This window comes from Athene cunicularia (genome assembly GCF_003259725.1).
Source record: "Athene cunicularia isolate RWA chromosome 15 unlocalized genomic scaffold, athCun1 chr15_part1, whole genome shotgun sequence".
Taxonomy (NCBI): Eukaryota; Metazoa; Chordata; class Aves; order Strigiformes; family Strigidae; genus Athene; species Athene cunicularia.
The window spans coordinates 1,571,032-1,574,209 of record NW_020799121.1 but is presented as its reverse complement, the minus strand read 5'-3'; positions in this window follow the sequence as shown (position 1 = coordinate 1,574,209).

The window sequence follows — 3,178 nt, the reverse complement described above, 5'->3', positions numbered from 1 at the left end:
CACAGCCTCCCTAACAATTCCTCCAAATCAGCAGGCAGAGCAGCAGCAACAGGCAATCCCTCAGAGCCGAGCATGCTGAGCTAAGGAAGTTCTGCCAAGCCCTCCTGCCAGCCATCCATTCTGGCACCTCATGAGCAACGGCGCCAAACTCCCCTCCTTTCCCTGCTCCCGACAACTGCTGATTCAAAATCAAGTCCCTGGAAATCTCTCAGGCCTCACACCACAAGTTAAAATGTAGTCCCCACCATCTGCATCCAGCTGCATTCACTGGAAAGATCTGGGGTTTTTTTTGAATCAGCTTGCAAAACTCCACACCAAATGTAAAATGTTCAGAGACTCTAAACTCGAAATCTCTTTAAGGTCCCTTCTTTGTCCTCCAGGTGAAAAACCTCTCTGGGAGGTGATGCTGATCAGCCAGCTATCTGTCTGTGACGCAGACACCTGCATCTGCAAACACAATCAGACCTGTCTCTTGCTTGGAAGGTAGAACTCAGCTTTGTAGAGCTTGAGGTCTGAAATTGTCCTACTCCAGCCCAAGAAACTAAACCCAAATGCTGCTTAATGAGCATTAAATCATAATTTTCCCTCACCCTTTAGTAGACCATCTGAGTTTTGCAGCCAGCCTGGCAGCCAGCTTTGCTGCACTGTGCTGGGGCTGCTGGAATCCAAAGTGAACGCTCTTACCCTCAGCATCTGGCCCAGTGGCAGGCTCTGCTGTGGCTTTTAAGTATTGAAAAACCCCCCTTTTGCATCTTATGCCATAGTCTCCCAAAGTTTCTGGTAACATAAAAGCTCCCTGTTTCAGCTGCCAGCTCCTGCACTCCATCTCTGCAGAAGCAGCTGCTGTGAACGGGGAAAACAAATGAGATTCTGCAGCGGTCCCACACAAGTTTCCTTGTGCTCAACGGGAATTCTGCCTGCAGAAGCCCAGCAGCAGCCAAGCTTTGAAATTGTATTTCAAACTTTTCCTTTCATCACCCCGACAGCAATAATTGCAGAAGCTTGTTCCCCCTCCTTCCCCACAGTGAGGGCAGAAAGCTCCTACAGATTTCAGGCAGGCAGATCCCACACCCCAGAGGTGCTGGCTCCCAAATTCTCCCAGCAGTTCCCATTGCAGGGGATGAACGGAATAAAAAAAGCAATTAGAGGAGCATCAGATTCTCCCAGAGACTGCCCCCTCCAAAGATTACACCAAACACTTATTTCCATCTTTTTAAGAATTCAATGGATTATCTTGGCTGGATTCTGACAACTCTGCAGTATCAGCAATCCACAGTGCTTTGCGCTGAACTAGTACATAGGAATAAAAGCTGCTTCTGAGCAACACTGGCTAACCTATTTCCATTTTCCCAAATGGCTCAAACAGTAAACAATGAGCATTATTCAGTTGAAAACAGAGATGTTTTCTAATTAAATCCATCTTAGTCATTATGAAATAAAGTAAATGTAGCTGCTTTATAAAGAACTGCTTCAGCTTGACCATTTCCTCTTAACGTTTCTAGACCCTAATTTGCAATTGAATTCAGGCGAATAGACCCCTGGACCCACAGGCAGCCATAAACGATTTCAGACAGGCTTTGTACCAGCTTAAAAGTCTTTCTGCATAAATCCAAATACAAAAAACCCCACTGCTTTGTCTTGTATCTCGATGCTTAAAAGTATTAACAAAAAAATCCTCCGCTGTAAGCCTCTTGGAGGCTTACACTGGCACAATGTTTTATGAGAAATAGCATGTTCTAAGACACCTAGCCAGTGTTTCACTCATGTAGCTGAGGTGCTTGGTAAAACTCCAGGCTAGATCTCGTGTGCACCATCCTACATTTTTCCTTCTCAAATTGCTGCCAAGACACTCCACCTTGGGCTCCACTAGCTACAGATTTTATTTAGGACTCTCTGGGGGTTCTTTCACTGATTTCCTCGAGATGTGGACAGAGGCAGGAAGGTGACCCAGAAACAGGCATACAGCAGTCTTGTTTTCATCTGGGTGTAACTGCTTTTCTCCACACTGAACCCTGAGAATTGCAGCTGGGCCTTGACCTCAATTTCCTGCTTTCTTACAGCCCAGGCTTGAGGCCATTTCAGCCCCTCTGGATATCCAGACAGATGTGAAGTTAATTAAATCCAAGTGTCAAGCTTATGATACTCAGCTGCCAATTTAAATGTGCTCATATCTCTACAGGAACATGCAAAATACTGGCAGAGTCTGCCAGCACCTTCACAATGACAGAGGGACACATTCCAATTTTCACCACACCTGGCATAAACCTGGAGCTCGATTCAGGATTAACACCAACCCATCCTAGGGGTAGCCGTCTACTGGCTGTTGGGGAGATTTGTCTTAGAGACAATTCCCTAGCAGTTAACTTTGAAAAAATAATAATTGAGCTTTTCAAAGGGCTGGCCTAAGGGATAACACTACACACAGGGCACAGGAATGTCAGGTACTCCCAGCCCCTGTACAGACTTCCAGCACAAGCAGAGGCTTTGTCCTACCCCAGAAATCCCACAGATCTCCTCAGTAGCTGCATACAGGGAAGCAAACATAAATAAATTAAGAGAAATGACTATGCAGCCAGACCATGTGCTCTGAGTGGCTGAGACAAATGAAACAGCGAGTGTCACTCGAGGATCTGTTCTGAAATTTAATGTAGATGCTTGTTCAACAAGAATCCTGCTGAGGGACGACTTCAAGATTCCCCCACCCCCTTGTCTGTCCTCCTTTTCCAACCCCAAATGTACCTCCCCATCACTGCTTGAGTCATCTTGGGGCGTCTTTGCCCTTGCTGAGGTGAAACAGAAAGAAAAACAGGAGGTGACAAGAAGGAACGGGAACGTTTTCACTTCGGTTAACGACACACGGGGCCACGTCAGGCTTTTCCTGTGGTCTCTGCAGCAGCCGCCTGAGCATCCTCTGGCTCTTCTGAGCCACAGCGCCCGCTCGGACTCCACTGATGACCCTTACTGCCCCCCGCAGCTGCTCCGAGCAACAAAACACCCAAACACCGGAGGGAGGGGGGAGGGGGAAGCAGAAGAGGACATGAACATAAAGCCCTTTCTTCTCCACTTCACCCCTCGCAGGTGACCCTGGCAGGGGGTGTCCCCTGCCCCCAGCAAGGCGCCCCACCCTCAGTCGCAGCCGGGGAGGGCCTCGCCCACCGCGCCTCGGAGCTTTAGCCCA